The 23,589-nt window shown below is 41.9% G+C and overlaps 1 long non-coding RNA gene across 1 annotated transcript; it reads left to right on the top strand.

The window, feature by feature from the left end:
* Positions 1-1,390: 1,390 nt before the first annotated feature.
* LOC310763031 lies at positions 1,391-3,738 on the top strand. The gene is made up of 2 exons (XR_014548400.1): positions 1,391-1,447; positions 3,103-3,738. It is a non-coding gene; the product is annotated as an uncharacterized lncRNA (long non-coding RNA).
* The last annotated feature ends 19,851 nt before the right edge of the window (positions 3,739-23,589 follow it).

Below are 23,589 nucleotides of genomic sequence, written 5' to 3' on the forward strand. Positions count from 1 at the left end.
CTGGGCTTGGACACCTCCATACCCTCTAACATTTATCTGATGAAAATAGCAACATCCTACCATACCCTCCAACGTCCTAAGGAAAAGCGGGACAATCCAGAATCAAATCAGAAACTGGGATGGCTTCTGTAAACCCGGGACTGTCCTTGGAAAATATGGACGCTTGGAGGGTCTGCACTTGATCCATTTTCATAAATTAATGTTGGGTGGGGGGAGCAGAGGTGGATTTAGGGGAGGACAACTGGCTCTGCCGCACAAGGTGCTAAGCCTAGGGGTCACCACAGGGTGTCAAGGGAGTGAATTGAGCAGAACAGGAGGTGGGAGGTGGGGTGCCAAATTTTGGCCTTGCACAGGGCACTGCAGAAATCTGAAACACCAAATTCTGCCCCTGGGGGTGGAGTGAGACTAGAGTGCCCTAATCTACGTGCATTCAACTGACAACATGAAAAGACCTTGGGTACAAACGGGAACTCTCAAAATGCGGGCGCTTCACCCAAACAGGTCTATATTTGTACAGTTTGTAGGCACATGGAATGTTTTCATGCATGTAAGCTTGGGGGGCATGGCGTGCCACTGTGATCCTGCCATGTCCCTTTTGCAGAGTCATTCACCCAAGCTTGTCTGAAAGGGGCTTTGCTGACTGGCATCTGTATGAAAAAGCACTGAGTTCGAGATGACATGAAAGTTCTATCTGTGGTGTTTGATCAAACTTGAGTCACGACATCGTTTCTGTGCAAACCAGCCCACAGAGTGCCTAATGAAATCCATCTAGCACTAGCAGCATTTTTATTACGTTGTGGAATGCTCAAAGCACTTCTCACATATTATGTGGAGAATATATTGTCCTTGGTAATCCTTACAATAACACTATAAGGAAGGACAGCATCGTTATCCCCACATACCAGCCTTTCAAGGTCATCCTTAACAGAAAATGCCCCAATCCCTTTTATTTCAAGTAAAAAAATCTCTATTTCTGTGAGGTGTCCCTACTTTCTCAATAGCCATGACACAAATTCATTACAATAACTAGTATAGCATAGTTGAAAAACAGAAATCATGATCTGTGAGTCCTCAGCTCACCTCTCACCTCAGCTTTGCCCTCACTCAGTGGCCGTAAGCAAAACCCTTTTCTCTCACCATCACCCCCCATCACCTCACCTGCAGTATGAGGAAATAATTCTGGAATACCTCACAGGGCTGTCATAATTAATGACACTGCATGTGATTGTAAGGTGTGGTGACATGTGTGTAATGCTATTACCATTACTAGCTAAATTGTGTCAAGTTTGATAGACTAGGAGAAAGAGGTCCAGTCTTTTCCCCAGCCCCATTCCCTTATTCTTCCCTCTAGCACTGTGGCAACTGTATCAAGTAGAACACCCACCATTCCCATGCTCCTGCTGCTGTTTCCCAAAGCTGAGAACTGCCTTCAGGTCATGGGCAAGAGGTAAGAAACACTTCCCCATGTGAAGAAAATGCCAAAGAACCTTGATTTTTAAGAAGAAGACTCCAGTTCATTTGACCAGGGGAATATTCATGCACTGGCATTCTGTCACTCCCAGTCATGGCTTCAAACTGCCATTGAATCCATTCTCCTGAATTAACAGAAATCACAAATCCATTTTTCCCCTATGAAAAGCTGTCAGCTTATGGATAATCCTTAGTTGCCCCATGAATTCTTCATATGTGAGTATTAATACTGAAACCTAGGTGCTGTTAGATTGTCCCTTTTTATGTAAAAAAGATGATTTGATAGCAATACAAAATTCAGTGATATGCAAACATTTAAATGGTAACTCTGTTGGGGATATTTATACAGTATGCTGGTCTGCTCACTTACCAACTGTATGGGTGAATTAAAAATGGTCTTTTTCACTTTGGTATCCTATAACTAACCCATTTAACTCAGTTTTACTCCCCCTTTTCCCCTAATCAAAACAAATATTTATGTAGTTTTGGATTTTTACTGCTGGGCTTTCGAAGCTCAAGGAAAACTCTCTCCCATATTACAGGAAGCTCTTTCATGTTAAGAAGGACACATAAAAGGCAAGGAGGAGGATGAGCTGATTCACCTCTGGAGATGAGGGAAATCGGCTGGCTGGCAATTGCTCTTGCCTTGATAGGGAGTTAAATTGGACCCTCCATGGACCCTCCTGTCACTAATCAGGAGATGATGGCAGGTCAACAGCAGCACCGATCCATCACAACCCATTTCAAAGTTCTCTGTGTGGAGGCAGAGAACAAAACCTCGCACAGCCACTCACTGATCAAAATTGTCCTGGGAGATAAATTTCTACTTGTGGTTCGAGGATCCAACCCCCACTTGGTGGAATAAAGACACGTGGACACAGAATATAAGGTTAATGGGCAAGAAAAGGCCACAACTTTATTGATTACAGCAACTGAGAAGGTATTGGCTTAGGCATTGGACCACAAAAGATTTGACTCCACCCACTCAAAGAGGGGTGAGTCTGCCGAGGGGTTAACCACCAGTAGGGGGAGCCTGTTGATGCTAATACAACTATAAGCTCTCCCCTGATGTCACCGAGGGTCGTGCCATGGCCCCCCGCCACACAGGCATCGGACAGGATTCATGACCGCTGAATTCCTTTAACAGAATATCCAAATTTGAAGGGGTAGGCGATGGCCACACCTTACCCCCTGAAACACCAACAACACATTCCAATGCCTAACCGCCAAATACCAAGAAAGTTGTGACGATTGCTACGAGGTAGGCAAAAAAGCCAAGAGGCCTCATGCAAGTTGAAAAAATTCCTACCAAGCCCCCTAGGCAACCTGGGCGACCAACCATAGCAAGGTCAAGAGAAAAGCTAAGCCCTAAGCCCTAAGGGAGTGGTGGGTGGGTGACTCACGACGAGAAGGTGAGCAAATGGGCTGAATGGCTGGTGTGGCTGCGTCTTGAGCAGCAAACCACACCCCCACCAAACCACCTGATTGGGTGCTCAACCGGGGGCGTGGCGCACCAGCTATGTGGATGGGGCAGGGGGCATAACGCCCCCTGCGTGACACGGGAATCGTCTCCCGCCCACAACACCTCCCCTCCGGAAGGAGGAGAGGCCTTCTCATGAGCCTGTTTTGCAGGGGCAAAGATTTGGTTTTCCCATTCTCCACTGCATCCAAGACTGCAGCCTATGGAACTCAATGACAGCCATGGACAACGAGACCTGCTCTTATATCTGCACAGTCATGTCCTAAGACCCCTTTCTTGGTCATTCTACAGTGGGATGGAATGTTGAGACATGAGATGGAAACTTAAGACACAATATGCAGATAAATATGAAATAGAAATTCCCAGAAATGCTCACATGCTGAGCCCTCGCACCCACGTATCACACATTTCAGCAAAGATTAAAAACGGAAGATGAATTACTACACTAATCAAGTTATAATTACAGCTTATGCATACAGTGGTGCTTGAGAGAAGGCGAAGAGGCTGACATGTGCTGAGCAGGAACGGAACAGGCACCAACTGTTGTATGAGTCATGGAACTTACAAATGACTAAGTGGAGACAGAAGCCCAGCTGCATTTCAAGAAAGGGCATGAGAAGGGATGATGATGGTGGTGATGGTGATGATGAGAACAACAACAACAACAACAACAACATTCTGCCCATCTGACTGAGTTTCCTCAGCCACTTTGGGTGGCTTACAGCACATATAAAAACATAGTAAAATGTCAAACATTAAAAACTTCCCTATATAGGGCTGCTTCCAGATGTCTTCTAAAAGTGTAGTTGTTTATTTCCTTGACATCTGACGGGAGGGCACTCCACAGGGAGGGCGCCACTGCCAAGAAGGCCCTCTCCCTGGTTCCGTGTAATTTCACTTCTTGCAGTGAAGGAACTGCCAGAAGGCCCTTGGAGGTGGACCTCAGTGTCCAGACTGAGTGACGGGGGTGAAGATGCCCCTTTAGGTAAACTGGGCTGATGCCATTCAGGGCTTTCAAGGTCAACACCAACACTGTGAATTGTGTGCAGAAACGTACTGGGAGCTGCTGAAGATCCTTTAGGACCGGTGGCCACTCCCTAAAGAGCACCCTCAAGGTATTTCAACACTGGCAAGTCATAAAATCATGGCAGTCCTACCCCTGCCTGCCTAATACTTGGCAGCAACCTTAAAAAGGGAATGCATCTGAGAGAGGCAGTATTGTAGTATGCTCCTGCATTGGCATAAGCCACATTGTGCACAGAAATTCTGAAGGGAAAATCAGTATTAAAATCTGTATATTTTAGTATTGCTTTGTTCTGGTAATGTACAATTCACACTTGTTCTCTAATTAGCCAAATGCCCAACATTCAGACAGTGTTTACACAGAGCAGGACTGGGTTGCCTATAGCCCTCCAGATGTTGTTGGACTCTAACTCCCATTAGCCAAAATGGGCAACAGTCAAGGGTGATGAGAGCTATAGTCTATTAACATCTGGGAAATCACCACCTCTGATAGAGGGAGAGGAACTGAACTTCTCAGGGCACATAGAGACACCCCACAGTGGGTACCTATTGGTGGAGGCAACACAATCACTACCATAGGTGGTATCTGCCATTTACTCCCACCTGTTGTTATTGCTTCCATATTTTTCCATATCACTTAAGAGGTACTTGTAGACATGTTTGGGATTACTTGCCCCTGCTTTAAGCCCAGTATTTGGGTGAGGGTTCTGTTTTGGCCCCTTTTCAAATAATAATCTGTTTACACTGTCCTACAGAATCCAACCATTGTTGCTAAGAACTGAGCTAGTCTTATTGGCCCAGCCCATTCCCACTCCACTTCAATCTCAATGTCTCCACCTTGGGTTCAATTTCCTGTTGCAATGCTAGAGACTGCAGCAGATACAGTCAAACCTCGGTTGTCAAATGTAATCCGTTCCGGAAGACTGCTTGACTTCCGGAACGTTCGACAACCGAGGCATGGCTTCTGATTGGTTGCAAGAGCTTCTTGCAGTGAAGCAGAAGCCGCATTGGAGTTCCGAGAAACATTCGAAAACTGGAGCATTTACTTCCAGGTAAATGGAAGTAACCGAAACATTAAAAAACGGAGCCGTTTGAGAACCAAGGTTTGACTGTATATTGTACTGACCATCTTAAGATGGCATGTTTGCTGGGCAAACAATGTACAATCAAACCCAATAAAGAACATCTCCAGATTTCAGTACGAGAAGAGCACTTATCCTTGAGGCCCATGGAAGAAAGTTCACCTAATTTAACCGAACATATGCAGATGTTTACTCTGAGAACAATTAACATGGCTTTTCTGACAATAATCGTTTTATAACATGCTGTTGATCTGACATTTTATCAAACAATTTCTGACCTTTACCTTTCGAAACGAGGTAATTTGGAAGTGAGTTTCTAATTAGAGATTAAATGCTGTTTATTCCTTCTCTTAATGTAACTAGAACAACCAACCAGCGTTTTAAAGGACAGTGCCATAAAAAAGGGAAAGCAAATGGGATCCTCATAACAGAGGGTCTTGGTTGCACTCGGGACCCAAGAGCTCACCTAACAGGGTTAAAATGGGGGGGGGCAGGAAGTCCTGGCCATTCCCCTGGTATCATGCCAGGCTGTTTTAGCCAATAGCCAGTAGGTGGCCTGATCCCAGGGGCTTTAAAAGCAGCAGTGTGATGCAAGTGGGGCACTTGCATTTGCACGGCTGAACAACTGCCCACCCTCCCTAGTTTAGGCAGAGTCGCTTGGCCTTGCTTTGGTTTGGGTCGCCTGTTTTGGAACAGGGGCTGGGTAGGAATTTTTTCCATTTGGCAGATTGGCTTTTAGCCATTTGGTTTTCGCTTACTCCTTAGCAAATTGTCACAACTTGTAAGGTGGCGGTTAGGCATTGGCTCAGCTGGATTGTGGGGAGGGGAGGTGCGGCCATCACCTGCCCCTCCAGGAATTGGGTATTCCATTAAAGGAATCTGGGGGTCCTGGATCTCATCCGAAGTCCGCTTGAGGGGCTAGGGCCATGCCAGGACCACAGGAACCCTGGGGTAAGCTTAGGTTGGTCCTCATCGACCTTGCTCCGTCATTTGGTTTACCCTATTGGACGATCACCCTGAGAGGTGGAGTCAGTTATAGTGGGGAGTCAGTGCCTAAGCCAATACTGCTCACGTGATTGTATTTCAATAAAGTTGTGGCCAAAATTTGCCCCAAAACTTAAACTAATATAAGTGTCTGTGTGTATTTATTTTGGGGGTGGGTCTTGGGGCCTCGAGATGCAAACGCTAAAGCTTGATTTATGCTTCATGATTTAAGCCAGCATATATGCTATTTGGGATATACGAAACACACATTTTTGCTGCCCTGCACTATTAGTCTACAGTCACCTAATAGCTGCCATGGTAATGACCTGACTATCTAACTAACTAGCCAGGCTGTCCAAGTTCAGCCTGCCTCATCTACAGTAATGAGCGCAACATGTGGACAGATGGCCCAGCAGTGAGTTCACATGTGCTGATAGCAATTACAAAGATTTATACATATTACGTTGATGGTACCATACTACGGCAAGCATCCTAAACAGATTTTTTTTAAAAAAAAAATAGGACGAAGAGTCAGACATTCGAAATACACAACTCATCGAGGGTCTGGTCTGGGTTCCAGAAATCCCACCAGACTGTAGCGACAATCAAGGTTTGAGATCAAGTTTGCATTGTGCCAATCCATACACCTCAAGCTGTGGGAATAGCCAAAGGTAGGCACAGGGCAGCCAACCCCAAGGTTGGGAAGAGAGAGAAACAGGTTCACCTCAGTGTTTCAAGGGGTGCTTATTTTGCTCTTTGTAAGGCCACATGCTATGTCACCTCTCTCCCCTCAGCCTGTCTGCAACACATATTTTTAGTTGTTTTTATCTTATCAGTAAGCCACCTTGAGTACCTGTTAGGGATAAAGGTTAATAATAATAAATTGCTATTTTTCTAGAAAAAGGGGTGCCAGAAATCACCATGAACACCTCCCTCATTCTCTTAAAATGAGAGGTGCCAGAACTGAGTTCCAATGGGTTCCAGCTGAAAAAAGTCCAAGATAATAATAATAATAATAATAATAATAATAATAATAATAATAATAAAAACTGCTTGGGTATGCTGGTAGCTCCCCCACCCCACCCCTTCTTCTTTTTTACTGCTGGGCCAAAAGACCCTCCCTGCTCAGTTTGGTGGCCACATTCACAGACCATAAAACAGGGTAGGACAATGTTTGACATTTTGGAGGAGGGTGAATTTTGAGATGGGGTGATACCAGTTTTTCTATGGCCTTCCTTTGGCTGCCACAATGTGTGGAGGGCCACATGTGCTTTAAGGGGTTGGGGAGGGGAGGGGCCAATATGCTTCGGATGATATAATTAAGAGAACAATAGGGGGGCACCAAGCCGTTTTTCAGGTTTGGAGGAAAGTAAGTTCTGTTGAATCCAATCCAAATCAAATGGAGGTGAGCTAGCCCACCACAAAAATCAATTCCTATGGATCCAATGGATTTCTTTCTTTCTTTGAAGATATCTAACAGGACTGGGTTGGGTGGGGGGAGGTTGCTTCCCTCTGTCTTAGAAGCTTTCTGGTCTAGAGCAGCAGTCTCCAACTTTTGCAGAACCAGGACCCATCTTCAGCCCAAGAATGCATTTAGGGATCCTCTGTCAGTTTGCATTTCTTAGTGCAGAAAGTGTTCATCTGATGTGTAGAGATCTTTCCTATTCTGCTTAATTCAAGAGGGTTCTGGAAGCTTCTGGAAGCCTCTCTGTATGAAAGAAACTTAATGATTGTTTGGGTTGTACCTTCGGAGAAGCTGAGTACAACTGGCTTAAACTGATTCTCTTATCTCCTCCAATTAAAGTCATGCTGACTATAAAGATAGGCCAGAAGGAGACTGGGTTTTACTTTCTTTCTCTTTCTATCTTCCTTCTGGTGTGGTGTTCTGTACACAGTATGCTTAGTGCTACGGCATGGTCTTGCTTTAAGTTTGTAAGTTTTTGTAAGTGCTGCAGCTGGGTTTTTTATGGACTGTGCCAATCCTGAATGTTGTGGATTAATGACCATTTCTACTCATTTACCTTCAGTAGCAAGTACAGCTCTGCTGAATGAAGTACAATTGCCTCTGGTCCATTTTTGGAACTGTTACTTCATGTTTAAGTCTCTCCTCCACACATGTGACATCCTCTACTTAGGCTTTTAACCATAAATTTTAATAATAGAAGCACTCCGGTTGTGACCCACCATAGATCAGACCGCAACCCAGTATTGTGTCCTGACACACCAGTTGAAGACCAATGGTATAGCGCAGGCATGTCCAGCTCCCAAGAGACTGTGATCTACTCCCCCTATTAAAAACACCTGGCAGTGATCTACCCATTGGATTGACTTAAGTTGTTGAGCTTTTTTTGGGGGGGCGGCAATCGACCAGGATCAACCATGGACGCCCTGCAATTGAATGGTAGATCACAATCGACTGGTTGGACATGCCTGGTATAGTCCAGTGGTTTACAGCAGTCCCATCCCCCTGGGGTACAAGGTCCTTTGTTCAAATCCCTAAAGTCTCCAATTCAGAATTAAGAGTGATTTTACCTATCCTTAGCAGGATCAGAGATACTCACATAAAATCTTCAACCAAAGAGGGAAGGTAAATAAATAAATGACACCCTTTCACGGAGATGCAAGCAGGGAAGTTACACTAGACCCCCCAAACTCTCTAATCCAGCCAATGGGCAGTAAAACCTCCTCATCATTACTGGATCATAGAGCACTGCCGCCCACCCTCCAACCATGGGCAACAAGACTTAGCCATACCAGGTCTGTTTGTTCAATGTCTTCAGGGAATTGTGGAAGCCATTCGGATTTCCACTCCAGAGTATTGTGGAGTGGGATGATTTCTGCCCAAACTCCACAAAGCGGAACTTGGCAATTCTGCCCAGGACTTGAAATAACGTCTAACTTATTAATAATTGCAAAGGTCTTGATTGCACATAAGGAAATTCCATCCATCAAGCAATGGCTAATTAAGGTTTGGCAGATTCTGGCCTTATTGAAAATTAGGTATTGTTTGAGTTTAAGAAAGAGGAAATTGAAAAATAAAAAATCCATTTACAGAGCAATAAAGGCCTATTTATACAGTAGGGGAGAGTGTTGTGATTCTACAAACATGGAGCAATGGAGGACATGGGGTGTTACCTGTTCAGTGGCATGGTGGGAGATTCGTTAGGAAAATAAATCCTGTGGCATTTTTAGTTTCTTAATGTTTACCTTGTCCCATATCTTCTTCTAGGACTGTAAGATGTGATTAGATAAATGACTATTGCTCTGCTAATATGAAGTACCACATGAAAATAAAATAAGTTATAAAAAAATGAATATTGTGTGTGCAAAGGGCTTTTCATCCTAGGGGAAGGAGCTCTTTTGCTCTTACCATTCCTCTCTACAAATCTAGTTTGTGCATAAAATGGTCAGAAGTGACTATGCAGTCTATTTCTGAATTCTGCTACTGACCATGTATGTTGTCATAATCAGAGAACAAGAAGAAAGAAAGGTAGACTATGGCAGCATTGTCCTCAGGCAAGGAATTGTTCAACGTATAATCTGAACAGCTCAGGCAAGTGAATCAAGCGAGACAGTGCAAAGAAAAGTTGGAAAGCCTTTGGGGCTACTAATCAGGCAGAGCTGCAGAATAAACTTTCTTGACCCCTAACAACCCATCATAAAAATTGCAAGTGCAAGCCAACTCACCCATCGATCCCAATTCCCTGTCATCAACTACTCTGTCTACCTTTAATACTACTCCTACAGCAGACCAGGATGTGGAGAACCCCACCGAGTAATTTCACTACTCTTCAAAACTCTTTTTACTTTCCTCAGAATTCCTTGGCTCTTTCTCTCAGGCAGGGCTAAGAGATAAAAGGGATGACATACTGATAAAATGACTGGTTTGTGTTCTAAGATCTGTTCTTTGTGAATTCCAATATCAACTGACCTGATCCACATTTTCTGGTCTAATGTGTGCATTAAAAATATAGCTCTCCACTGGATTTTGCTCTTCTCCAAATTTTGTGATGCAGTTGTCAGGCCAACTCAAAAATAAAAATAAAAATGCAGCACTGAAATGTGTAGAGCAGCTACTTACTTTAGAATTAGGTACATTTAGAAATAGGTGCTCGGGGAGAAAATATTTTTAGAAATGTGTGTTTTATAGAAAAGTTGGTTCAAAAATACATTTCAATACAAATGTAAATACAATGTTTTGTTGTTATTGTTTTTAATCACAGATTAATATGAAAGCAGGATGGAACAGACATGTATGAAGGCATGCAAAACTGGCACAGACAGGAAATAGACTGATCCAATGGGATGTCGGTGAATTCTGGCTAAAACAGAAATGGGAGTGGAAATCGCTGGTGTTCACTTATTTATCGCTTGTGTGGCATGGAAATAAATCCAGTGAATACAATTAGTATTTGCTGAGGTTGTTGCTTACAGTTTGCAAAAAATGTGTAATTGAATACATTTCCCCCCATTTGCATTGTGTTTCCTTTGGATTGAAATGGATGGGGTGGAATGATAAAATGATAAAATGATATGATAAATGGCAATGTAATTTATGTAACTACATAAATTTCAGCTGTTACGTAAATTTCATCAAAGCAGGCAACAAGTTGAATAACACAGCTTTTGACAGAAAGCATACTGCAGCAGAACAGAAACACTGCTACATGCAAGAAATACAGAGTGGAATGGAAAATGATGCCAGCTAGGTAATGTGTAGAGGGATGCACATTACTAGGTGTCCATAAAATGCATATATTAGTGAAAATAACATCCAGACATTTATATCAGGGAAAATATAAACATTAGGGAAATACGTTTTGCTAAAATGTGCATGTTAGGCAGAAATTGCATACCAAATGTGTGTATTAGGAGAAATCCGAACTACAATGCTGATAACCTTTCATGGTGCCTGTCTTGAAAAAGAAAATGCAAACTGATATGGAAATATGAAGGAATGAATTGGAAAAATGAAAGACAGTGAAAGACACCCTCAAGGGTGATATGTCAGGGGCCACATATTGCTGATGAACAGGCTGAAGTCAAAAGTGGGTGGAGGTAAAGCCAAGGTAAATGGGATTTACCTTTTTCTGTTACCACTTTTCTCTCACTTTCTCATTGGATTCCCTTCTTTTCCTTTCTTTTCCCTCTCCTTGCCATACACAGGAAGTTACATCATGATCCACATGCATTTGGTCTAAGGATCCCACCCATCTTTGGGCTGCAAGTTGCCAAACTGATTTCTTGTATAATTTCTATCCCTCCAAGCAAGAAGGTATCATGGCAACTAATGGCAGTATCTGAATTTTATATATGGATCATGTCCTTCATAAGACTCCATGTTAAGTGATCTTCATAATACAGTCATACCTTGGATCTCGAACACCTTGGCTCCTGGACAAATCAGCTCCTGAATGATCAAAACACGAAGTGAGTGTTCCGGTTCTTGAACAATTTTTGGAAGCCAAACGTCCGACGGGGCTTCCGTGGCTTCCGATTGGCTGCTGGTGCTTCCCGCAGCCAATCAGAAGCTGTGCTTTGGTTTTCGAACGTTTTGGTAGTCAAACGGACTTCCGGAATGGATTCCATTCGACTTCCGAGGTAAGACTATATTCTCATGTAGAGTCTTGCAACATCACTGGGCCCCGGACAATGTGCTAGGAATATATTTTTCCTGCTCTGAGTGGTTTACTTTTTCTCCCATCTGGAGGCGAAAGTGAGTGTGATTCAGTTGTACAGAAAACCATTTCAATCATGTAGCAGAAGGCTCCATTTCAAGTTATGCTGTCCTAGGAAAGATCTCCTAGGGAATGGAGAGCAAATTCAGCTCAAGTAAGTGAAAATCCAACCCCAGAACAGGGACTAATAGCTTACGTTTCTGAATTCCTCCGCTGTAATCAATCTTGCTAAAATCTGTATTACGCTGAGCGCAGGAGATGGCTCTCCTAGGGCTTCAGCTATATATCGAAAGAGCTCAGCTTCATTCCAGTGACTCTGCAGGAACTCCAGAAAAATCCTGAAAGGCATGATTAAACAGAAATGCCCTATTAAATATTATTTGAAGTCTCATTTGTACTGCAGCTTCTCTATAGATTTATGATTTTTTAAAACAGAAGGCATAAAGAGAGACAAAATGAAGGAATTTGATTGTTTTAAAAGGGCTTAAACAGCCAGAAATTTGGGACATGCTTTGTGGCACACCTATTGCTGTTAAGCCTGCAAACCTTCTCAATTATGATGATAATATGTGTACCATATAGGCAGGCAGCATGGTGCATCTCATCCAAATTGATTTCAAACCACTCCAGAGTACTTTATTGATTTCCAGCTTCTGGAGACCACCTTTGATCACTGCTAAGTGCAGCTGATTCTGGTGGATGCGTGACGAGAGGTAGCAACCCCTAGCAAATGTTCAGGGCAGGAAGTGACTCTGATTAGAGTCACAGCAGCATGGACTTTTTAAAAAAGCTGTTTTGCTTGGTCTGATCATGTGTTCATATCAGGTACAACATATTCCCATGGGCTGCTGTGGGTTCTCATGCCCAAAGAAAAAAACAAATTTGCAACATTAAGTTCTTAACAGTTATCACAGATCTTAAAAGACAGAAGAAAAGCAGCCAGCCATCTTGCCATTCCAGACAATTACACTACACAGGGAAAGGGGTGTGATAGGCTGATCTCTTGAGAAGTAACCCAGAACTAAATGCAATAAAAAGCAGACCACTTAGGATGCAAGGTAACTATTCAAAAAAAAAAAATCCTACCCAATCAAAAAATACATTCAAAAATGATTTCAAGATGCAAGAAAGGAGATTGCGACAAACATCAGGAGAAACTTTCAGACTGTAAGAGCTGTTCAAGGGTGGAACAGTCTCCCTCAGAAGGTAGTAGACTCTCCTTCCTTGGAGGTTTCTAAGCAATGGTTGTGATGGTCATCAGTCATGGATGCTTTAGTTGAGATTCCTTCATTATAGGGGGTTGGACTAGATGACCCTCAGGATCCCTTCCAGCTAGGGGTCCCTTCCTCTTATAATTATACATATTTGCATTTCAAGATCCATGTTTTGAACATGCAATGTTAATATTTTTTATGTTGGGAATATTACAAGGAATAATAAGGACAGTTTATTCACATCCTCATGGGCAACAGTTGAAACTCAACACAAATTGAGTGCTCCTATAGACCTTGCATCTAAGACAGGGTTGTGTCACCACATGGATGCCATTTTTTTGGTAACATCCCTGTCACAAATGTAGTTGGTGGGTTCCACTAAAAGCTGGAAACTAATTTGTTTGGGGAAGAAAGGGGTGACATGAAGAGAAGAGTGTGAAACACAGACTTGAGAAAGTGCGAGCACCATATGCAAATATTTGTATGCACACAATAATAATAGTACATTTGTGTGTAACTATCTTTAAAAAAGGAAAGAAAAAAGCCTGTGCCCGAGCAATTAAAAATATACAAATAAAACATGTTTCGTGTCTTATTTTGCATTGTTTATTATGGTTTCGCTTTGCAGGGCACAGAATGTCAGCCTCTGACCAGTGATCTCTGCCTAATTCAGTTATCCCTCTAGTTTCTGAAATGTCAGCAAGTATTGCCTGCTTGCTGTCAAGCACTACCATAAAATTTAGAAACTTGATTTTTGAAAAACCCAAAGATTCTCAGAAAGCTGAATTCCACACCCAATACAGCATTCTGAACATGGTCTGCACTCCTGCAGAATGGCAGCCTGCACACAGTCCTGTTTATGTTGTTGGGAAACTGTGTACGTGCAGCTACTCACACACAGGCAATTAAGGTTTAGAATAGAATAGAATCATAGAATCATAGAGTTGGAAGAGACCACAAGGGCCATCGAGTCCAACCCCCTGCCAAGCAGGAAACACCATCAGAGCACTCCTGACATATGGTTGTCAAGCCTCTGCTTAAAGACCTCCAAAGAAGGAGACTCCACCACACTCCTTGGCAGCAAATTCCACTGTCGAACAGCTCTTACTGTCAGGAAGTTCTTCCTAATGTTTAGGTGGAATCTTCTTTCTTGTAGTTTGGATCCATTGCTCCGTGTCTGCTTCTCTGGAGCAGCAGAAAACAACCTTTCTCCCTCCTCTATGTGACATCCTTTTATATATTTGAACATGGCTATCATATCACCCCTTAACCTCCTCTTCTCCAGGCTAAACATGCCCAGCTCCCTTAGCCGTTCCTCATAAGGCATCGTTTCCAGGCCTTTGACCATTTTGGTTGCCCTCCTCTGGACACGTTCCAGTTTGTCAGTGTCCTTCTTGAACTGTGGTGCCCAGAACTGGACACAGTACTCCAGGTGAGGTCTGACCAGAGCAGAATACAGTGGCACTATTACTTCCCTTGATCTAGATGCTATACTCCTATTGATGCAGCCCAGAATTGCATTGGCTTTTTTAGCTGCCGCGTCACACTGTTGGCTCATGTCAAGTTTGTGGTCAACCAAGACTCCTAGATCCTTTTCACATGTAGTGCTCTCAAGCCAGGTGTCACCCATCTTGTATTTGTGCCTCTCATTTTTTTTGCCCAAGTGCAATACTTTACATTTCTCCCTGTTAAAATTCATCTTGTTTGTTTTGGCCCAGTTCTCTAATCTGTCAAGGTCGTTTTGAAGTGTGATCCTGTCCTCTGGGGTGTTAGCCACCCCTCCCAGTTTGGTGTCATCTGCAAATTTGATCAGGATGCCCTTGAGTCCATCATCCAAGTCGTTGATAAAGATGTTGAATAAGACCGGGCCCAAGACAGAACCCTGTGGCACCCCACTAGTCACTCTTCTCCAGGATGAAGAGGAACCATTGATGAGCACCCTTTGGGTTCGGTCAGTCAGCCAGTTACAAATCCACTGAGTGGTAGCATAGTCAAGACCGCATTTTACCAGCTTCTTTACAAGAATATCATGGGGCACCTTGTCAAATGCCTTGCTGAAATCAAGGTAGGCTACATCCACTGCGTTCCCTTCATCTACCAGGCTTGTAATTCTGTCAAAAAACGAGATCAAGTTAGTCTGACATGACTTATTTTTCAGAAATCCATGCTGACTATTGGTGATCACAGCATTCCTTTCTAGGTGCTCACAGACTGTTTGCTTAATGATCTGCTCCAGAATCTTCCCTGGTATTGATGTCAGACTGACTGGGCGGTAATTATTTGGGTCCTCTCTTTTCCCCTTTTTGAAAATAGGGACAACATTTGCCCTCCTCCAGTCTGCCGGGACTTCGCCTGTTCTCCAGGAATTCTCAAAGATGACTGCCAGTGGTTCTGAGATCACATCTGCCAGTTCTTTTAATACTCTTGGATGCAGTTCATCTGGCCCTGGAGACTTGAATACATCTAGACTAGCCAAGTATTCTTGTACTATCTCCTTAGTTATTCTGGGCTGTGTTTCCTCTGCTGAATCATTTGCTCCAAATTCTTCAGGTCGGGCATTGTTTTCTTTATCGGAGAAGACTGAGGCAAAGAAGGCATTGAGGAGTTCAGCCCTTTCTGTGTCCCCTGTTTGCATTTCACCATCTTTTCTGAGTGACCCCACTGTTTCTTTGTTCTTCCTTTTGCTACGAACATACCCATAAAAGCCTTTTTTGTTGCTTTTAACCTCTCTAGTAAGCCTGAGTTCATTCTGTGCTTTAGCTTTTCTGACTTTGTGTCTACACGTGCTGGCTATTTGTTTGAATTCCTCTTTGGTGGTTTCCCCCCTTTTCCATTTTTTGTACACATCCTTTTTTAATCTTAACTCAGTTAAAAGTTCTTTAGATAGCCACCCTGGCTTCTTTAGGCACCTTCCATGTTTCCATCTCATTGGTATTGCCTGAAGTTGTGCTTTTACTATCTCCCTCTTAACAAACTCCCAGCCATCATGAACTCCCTTTCCTTTTAGTATTACTGTCCATGGGATCTCACCCAGCACTTCCCTAAGTTTTATGAAGTCGGCTTTCTTAAAGTCAAGAAATTGAGTCCTAGTATGCTTGGCTACTCCTTTCTGCTGTATAGTAAACTTCAGAAGAGCATGAAAACTCGCGCCTAATGATCCTTCCACTTCTACCCCACTAACCAGGTCATCAACATTGGTTAGGACCAGATCTAAAATGGCTGTTCCTCTTGTTGCTTCTCCCACTTTCTGGACAATGAAGTTGTCTGCAAGGCCAGTGAGGAATCTGTTTGACCTTATGCTCTTGGCTGAGCTTGACATCCAACAAATATCCGGGTAATTGAAGTCCCCCATTACTACTATCTCCCTTCCTTTTCCATGCTTGGCCATCTGTTCCAGGAAGGCATCATCTATGTCCTTCGTTTGTCTTGGATATCTATAGTAAACTCCCACAATGAGGTCACTGTTATTCTTCTCTCCCTTAATTTTGACCCAAATGCTCTCACTTTGGCTTTGAGGTTCTAAATCTTGGATCTCTTCACAGGTATACACATCCCTGACATATAACACCACTCCTCCTCCTTTCTTGTCTGGTCTGTTTCTCTGAAATAGATTGTATCCCTCCATTATTACATTCCAATCGTGGGACTTATCCCACCAGGTTTCAGTGATGCCTATTATGTCATATTTAGTTTGCTGTACCAAGAGCTCAAGCTCATCTTGTTTATTTCCCATGCTTTGCGCATTAGTGTACAGACATTGAAGTCCATTAATCATTCCCCCGTGTCTCTTATTTAAGGATTTTTCCCTTCACCACTAGGTCTGCGTGCTGTTTGCTCCATTTGGTCTATGACATTTGGATGATCATCTTCATCAACTGATAGACTCCTACCTTCAGGAGCACTGTCTCCCTCCCCCACATTAGTCAGTTTAAAGCCCTCCTGATGAGGTTTCTGAGATTTTTGGCAAAAACATTCCTCCCAACCGTTGTGAGGTGCAGCCCATCGCTTGCCAGAAGTCCATCTTCAAGAAACTGCAGGCCGTGATCTAAGAATCCAAACCATTCCTGTTTACACCATTTGCGAAGCCAGCTGTTCACTTCCACTATTTCCCCCTCTCTCCCTGGGCCACGTCGTTCAACTGGGAGGACAGATGAGACGACAATTTGTGCATTTAATTGCTTCAATTTCCTGCCCAGAGCCTCGTAGTCTCTTTTGATTTGGCAGACAGCCAGAAGGCAATCTGAAGGAGTAAGTCTGCCTGGTGATAACAGGGTAGGAGTTGTGAGTCGTGTCGGAGAGAGCTAGCAAAAGATCCGTGTTCAGTTCCTGTATATAGTCCACTGTATATAATAAACACCTAACTACAAGTTCCTGGTTCCTGCTTCGTCTATCCTGTCTGCAGCCAAGTCTCCAATTGCCTCTGTGGATTCTGCGTGTACTCTGCTAGGTCTGGCTAAGGTCTTGCAACTAGTCAGAAAGTTGCGAAACACCAATAGGTTTTGCCAATATATGTTTTATGTGCATGTTTTCTAACATTGGTTGAGTTAGAAAAAAACCACTTTGTTTCCTGTGGTTTATATTGTCTCTCCTCATTTGCTGATGTGACAGGAATAGAGGCAGGAGCTTGGTACTGATTCTTCAGGATTAGCTGACCAACAACAGTGCTAGGACACACACATTCATGATATCCTTTCGCGATATTAGAGGCATTCTAGAAGTTATCTGGATAAGGAGAGCCTGTAGTTTCAAAGCACAGGAAACCCTCTGGCTTAAGTCAAAGCATTTTGCACATTGAGAAATTGCAACCCTTTTACCTCAACATGACAAGTATTGCAACGAGCAAATTGCAAATGAACTAAAAGCAAAACAACATTAAAAAGGCTCCTGGGGACCGATGAACAGAATGTAGGGGAAAGACCTTCATATCAAAATATCCAGGCACCATTTGCAGAAAGGCACGGTACAATCATTCCCAGGGAATAACACTGCCTGACTCTAATTGGAAAAGGTTAGCAGTAATCTTATATAACATGAAAGGCATTTTGCATTGCTGTTGATGTTCCCTCCAGGAGAGAATCATTATTGTGTTGCTTCTCAACCCTTGTTGTTTAGGATTTTCATATACAGTGTGCATGGGGGGGTACTACACAACAGTTTCTCTTCTTCAGCAAAGTCTATTCTTCAGCTCAAAAGGCTGCACAATTAAAACACAGATTGAGTTTCTATCAGGAAAGAACCAACTTTGCTGGGGAAAATAACCCGCACAGCAATAAAAGCAAGTGGGCAATCCTGCTAGTTCTCCTCAGAAAGCTATCATTTTCCACCGAGATGATTGATTTATCCTGGATCCATAATTTCATTCTTTGAATGGATAGGCTGATAATGCATTTTTAATTTCACACGATGGGTTTTTTCCTCTGTGCTTGTAAACTGATAACCATAGGCAAGGACTGAGTATTCAGCCAAGGGATAGACTGATGCAGTTTACGAAGAGTATTATAACCTCCACGCCTCACAAAAATCGATACGTGTATTTCTTTTCTCTCTTTTTTTAAAGCAGGTGGAATTATAAACCAAAACAATATTAAGCAATTCAGCCATAGCCTCAGTGATTTGCAGAAAGGGGCTAGGACAAAGATATCAAAACAAGCACATTGGAAGAGATGTTTGTTCCTGCAGTGTAGCTCTAGATGCTGATTATCACCCTATATCCTTTTAAATGTGTTTATGGGAAGTGGGGGGGGGGGAGGGGTTGTTGGTTTGTTTTGGTTTTTATTATTTTTGTGTGGCTCTTGTCTTGCATTTTTATATCCTGAGATATACGGATGAGGGTGGTATACAAATTTTAAAAAATAATAGAATAGAATAGAATAGAGTGGTACCTAGGGTTACAGACACCTCGGGTTACAAACACTTCAGGTTACAGACTCCGCTAACCCAGATGTAGTACCTTGGGTTAAGAAATTTACCTCAGGATGAGAACAGAAATTGTGTGGCGGCAGCAGTGGGAGGCCCCATTAGCTAAAGAAGTACCTCAGGTTAAGAACGGTTTCAGGTTAAGAACGGACATCCGGAACGATTTAAGTTCTTAACCCGAGGTACCACTGTAGAATAGAAATGTTTCCAACTGGAGGAAATAACCCTAGTATATGAGGAAGACAGGCCTGGACCAAGACCTTTTGGTGCTTGGTGCAAGACATGTCATCAGTGTTTCTCCCCACCACAGATCCAGGCCCATGCCCTCATGGGCTGGGTGGAGCATGCTACCCAAGGTGGGTTGCCTCAGGTCATCTTATTGGTATGCTGGCCATGCTAGGGCAGCAAGCTACCTTAATGACTGCAGGTTAGACTGCATAGCACACCTTTCTACCCACTTCCCACCCCTCAAAATTTGCCGGCTGAAGTATGGCCTCATAGTAGGGCTGGCCATGCAAGAAGAATATTAGTCTTCTCTCTCTTTTTTTATCAATAATGTTTATTGAGTTTCATACACATATAACACATACTGTAAAACAAATAAAACAAAAATAAAAAAGAAATAAAGCAAATAAAGCAAATAACAACAAAAGATATAACAACAGACACATAAGCAATACAAATTAATTAATTAATTAAACTTCCAACCTCATAAACATATTGCTTGACTTCCTCTAGTCCTTCCTCTAGCAGTTTTCCCAATATCATTATTTAAAAACAATATTCCAATTATAGTCAAATTTCTTAACTTTTCTTAACATTCTAAATCTCATTTATTTAATTAAATCCTTAGGCCTAATTAGTACTTTCAGGTAACTTCTAATTTTTAATATTACAATATTTATTCAAATAATCTTTAAATTTCTTCCAATCTTCTTGATGTTCCTCTTCTTTCTGGTTGCGGATTCTTCCAGTGAGGTCAGCGGCTATTAAAATTCGAGCAGCAGTTGTGGCATGCAAAAATACCTTTACATCCTTCTTGGGCAATTCAATACCTATTATTCCAAGGAGGAAGACCTCTGGTTTCTTTATAAATGTATATTTCATCATTTTTTTTAATTCATTATAAATCTTTTCCCAGAAATCCTTCACCTTGGGACAGGTCCACCACATGTAATAAAAGGTACCTTCCTTTTCTTTACATTTCCAACATAAATTATCACAGTTATGATAAACCTTGGCTAATTTAACAGGGGTCAAGTACCACCTATACATCATTTTCATAATATTTTCCTTTAACATCATACATGCAGTAAACTTAACCCCTTTCAAAAAGAATGTAAGTCTTCTCCCCAACTACCTGTTTTCTGTGTGCAGGTTTATTTTGTACGGGGGACCATTTAGTCCTGTGATTCCTTCCCACTCCCAAATCGAAAGTGATAGCACCCAAGAAAGAAATCGTCACCTTGTCTAATGTTTGCATACTCCAAGGCTTAGACTTTTCAAGGGGCGGTCTTGCAATTTTAAGTTAACAAGTAACCCTGCTTCACAGTTAATGCAACTGCTTTGAATTCAGTGGGTGTAATGTATGGATAGTATTCAGCTAGTTTTTACTTGGAGTAGACCAACTGTAATTTCAGTTGGTCTACTTTGGGGGAAACTTAGTTGAATGCCACTCTATATGGCAATAGTTTTATTGTTCTCAAGTTGCAAGGTGAGCTAGAAATTAAAAGAAGTGCCTTCATATTACCTAGACAGGGTTAATACTGAAACTAACATTAATATTCATGTCCCTATATTTACTAAGATGGTTTTCTAATTTGATCTTAATGACTGAAAAGCACTCAGAGATGTTTACATGAAGGGTGCTACATAAACACAAGTGACTGATTACATTAAGGATTTTTAGCATGCATGTTGATTGAGAGAGAAAGACGAGTGTGGGGCTATGAAGGAAGGACAGAGGCAAAAACATAGATGTGAACTATTTGGAATTCTTCACAAGGCAGTGTTGATACTCCATGCCAAGCCAAAAAAGAAAAGAAAAAAGCTTCCCATTTACATGTGCATTAGTATCTCTGCATTTCCTTGTGTTGTTTCATGCTTCTGGGTAAGAGGCTGGCGCTGCAATCCTTTATAGTATTTTGAGAGCACTGTTTGGACGCAAATATTTAAAATAGCTCTCTTAGGTAAAACAAAGAAAAACAAACCTGATACCACAGTTCTGATGCTGTAAGACTCATCTCCTACCAAAACCTGGAGCAAGGCCTTGGGAATGTAGCTATTCTGGGATGCAGGAAAACAAAGGTTAGGGGGCAAGGAAAAGGTGAAAAGGGGGGGGCATGAGGAAATGGCACCAATCATAGCAAACCCCTTTCCCCCTCTCAAAATCCATTGAATGTTTCTTCCAAGCAGCAACCTCCAGCTTCACCTCAACAGTTGACATTTAGCCCAGACACTGAGGTCCAGCTCTGATGGCCTTCTGGTGGTTTCCTCACTGCAAGAAGTGAAGTTACAGGGAACCAGGCAGAGGGCCTTCTCAGTAGTGGTGCCCACCTTGTGGGATGCCCTCCCATCAAATGTCTAGGAAATAAACAGCTCTCTGACTTTTAGAAGACATCTGAAGGCAGTCCTGTATAGGGAAGTTTTTTATGTTTCCAGTTTTGATGTGATTTTAATATTCTGTTGGGAACCACCCAGAGTGGCTGGGGCAACCAAGTCAGATGGGCAGCATATCCCCAAATCTGGGGAGAGAGCAATATAGCCTCAATGGAAGTACTCCAGAACAGATGGGTGGCACATAAATATAATAATAATAATACCAACAACAACAACAATGTCAACAACAACGTCAACAACAACAACAACAACTACCACAGAATCACATTGAACCAGCAGGAGTAGAGTCCCCTTGTCCATGCAAAAGCAAGCATAACTTTAAAGCTTTTATAACCCATTTTTGTGTGTCAGTTCTGATTACATGGACAGAGACAGGGCCAACAATATAGCAAGGTTGGAGCCAGAAGCATGTACCATTGACAGATGTGCCCAGGTGTCAGGAAAACTTATTTATGTATGCCACTACTGCAGCTCAGATCTTGTTAGCGCAGAAATGGAGGGTGAGAGAGGTCCCTAATAAAGAGGACTGGCAATTAAAAATGATAGAATACGCAGAGTTAGCAGGTTTAACTAGTAAGATAAGAGAACACAAGGATCGAGTATATAAAGAGGAATGGAAAAGCTTTGGGGAGTATTTGGAAAATAATTGTAAACATGTGAAAGTGTTAGCAGGATTATGGTAAATTCAACAGTATAATATAAAATAAAGGAATAATAAAGGGAAAAGAGAACTAAATGGATATATAAGCATATGCAGAAATGGTGGGAAAATCAAAGGAACCGGGGAAGGAGAAGAAGGGAAGTCATAAATGATTGTTTTATTCTAGAGTAATATAGCAATGAGGGAAATGTTTATTTTAATGTGAATGTGGTTTTGGAAATTGTACTAATGAAAAAAAATATAAGTAAAATTTGGGAGGGGGACAGCATGGCACCACCCCTTGGTAATCATGTGATGCGCCTTTACCCCATCATGACAGGCTTTCTCACATGAAAAATTACCTACATATTCTATTTTATTTAAAACTTCTTTTTTTGGTCTAGCTGGTTTCCATATTTTACTTTCTATGTCTTTTGTTTCCTTTAAAAACATATTCAGAACACTCTAAAAAAATCTCAAAGTGGCTTGCAACAGTGGATTAAAACATTTCACTATAATGAAACAATTTCCTCCTTTGTGCTGATGTTTAGACTGAATCCCTGCCTATTATTCTCCAGATTCCACATTCAGGGTTCACAATGGGCTTGAATCTTGAGGGGAATCAGCTGCGGCACAACAAGCTTTCACTGGTGCAACTGTTACATAGGATTTCTTTGTGGTGCAACTTTTAAACTCTGCCATCCCCTAGCACAAGGGCTGTTGTGCTAACATTTACAGAACACTGTATATGGTCCTAAAGTTTTAGAAAATTGCTCCCCACCCCCAACTATCTTCTTCCTCCAACTTCTCCTCTAAATCATCTACTCCTTGGACATTTCTCCTTGCCACCTCCTCTTGTGTCCCAAACTTATTTCCTATTAAAGCAGGCTGCAGAGTTAAACCTTCTTGATTTTCTTTCAATTCTTTCATTGTCTGGACTGTTTGCAAAATCAATTCACCTTTCTCTTCCACTATCTTTAGTCTTTTTTCTATATTATCTGTTTTCCTATCTAAATCCTTCTTTGTGCTTTCTAATTTTTGTATTGGTCTTTCTACACTCCTTTTACAGAGTTGTGCCAGAATAAATCTAACTACATCAGCTGTTCATGCTATCTCTTCTTTACTTCCTTTTGGTTTACGTTTTCCTTCATTCACAAAAGATGGCAGGTGTTACAATTTTCATAACACATCTAATTTCACTAGTTTACACTCCAAGAATTAACATCTGTCTTCTATTACCTAATACTTGAAAATGATCAATGAAATATTCATTGCTTACACAATTATATAAATCCATTCCATAGTCAAACAAAGCTCTATTTAACACATTTACCTAATTCACTTCATTAAATATTCTAGGTTTTCACATGCCCAAAATATATATCTTCAAATGTGATGTTAAAACTGAATTATATATATATAAAATTATATATGAATTATAAAAAAGTCTAAAAATATCTTCTCAGATTTCTAAACTTACACA

This window comes from Podarcis filfolensis, assembly GCF_964270895.1.
Source record: "Podarcis filfolensis genome assembly, chromosome: 5".
NCBI classification, from domain to species: domain Eukaryota; kingdom Metazoa; phylum Chordata; class Lepidosauria; order Squamata; family Lacertidae; genus Podarcis; species Podarcis filfolensis.